Source organism: Micropterus dolomieu, unplaced genomic scaffold (genome assembly GCF_021292245.1).
Source record: "Micropterus dolomieu isolate WLL.071019.BEF.003 ecotype Adirondacks unplaced genomic scaffold, ASM2129224v1 contig_10800, whole genome shotgun sequence".
NCBI classification, from domain to species: domain Eukaryota; kingdom Metazoa; phylum Chordata; class Actinopteri; order Centrarchiformes; family Centrarchidae; genus Micropterus; species Micropterus dolomieu.
In genome coordinates, this window is record NW_025739786.1 from 165 (window position 1) to 1,073 (window position 909).

The following is a 909-nucleotide window of genomic DNA, read 5'->3' on the forward strand; positions in this document are numbered from 1 at the left end:
AGGCCACATTCAGCCGGAGGGCCTCACTCACAAACAGACGCTCATTCCTGGGTGGACATTCAGGAAAAGGATCCAGTCCGCCTGGAAGTCCCTAGCTAGGATCAGACGCTCTCCCGTCCAAGTCCTAAGCAGGCCCTGCCAAGCCTGGCTTCCGAGATCAGGCGAGATCGGGCAGTCCCAGGCCGGAATGGCCGTAAGCTGCCTTTGCACACCCCAGACGGGCCTTCAAAACATGATGTAACATTTACACAGCACTGTGTACAGGATAGGGAGAAAAAGAAGCAGCAGCAGCGCCCCCTGCTGTTTCCTAAAGAGACGTTCAAAAGATCTCCTTTCACCGAAGCGCCCTCTGCCGTTTTTCGAAGGCGAAGCGAAAAAGGCTTACAGCACCGGGTATCCCCAGGCGGTCACCCGTCCAAGTACTAACCAGGCCCCGCTCTGCTTAGCTTCCGAGATCTGACGAGATCAGGCGCTCCCAGAGCGGTGTGGCAGTAAGCCACTCAGGCGCCCTCAAACGGCCCTTCAAAAGATGTTCTACGGTTAATTGACAAAAAACGTATTCTGCCCATAATGTCCAAGGTGCTCCAGAGTCACTTGGAATCCACAGGCACTGATTCCTGGATAAACATCCAGGAACCGGGACACCGTTCACGCTGGCAGTCCACAGACAGGAATAGGCACCCGTTCCCGGGTATGGGTACAGCGACAAGGCCACCTTCAGCCAGAGGTCCTCACTCACAAACAGACGCTCATTCCTGGGTGGACATTCAGGAAAAGGATCCAGTCCGCCTGGAAGTCCCTAGCCAGGATCAGACGCTCTCCCGTCCAAGTCCTAAGCAGGCCCTGCCAAGCCTGGCTTCCGAGATCAGGCGACATCGGGCAGTCCCAGGCCGGAATGGCCGTAAGCTG

General features: G+C 56.5%; 1 non-coding gene across 1 annotated transcript; it reads right to left on the reverse strand.

Moving 5' to 3' along the window:
- Positions 1-378: 378 nt before the first annotated feature.
- On the reverse strand, positions 379-497 carry LOC123965697. Its single transcript, XR_006823757.1, has one exon. It is a non-coding gene; the product is annotated as a 5S ribosomal RNA (ribosomal RNA).
- Positions 498-909: the final 412 nt, after the last annotated feature.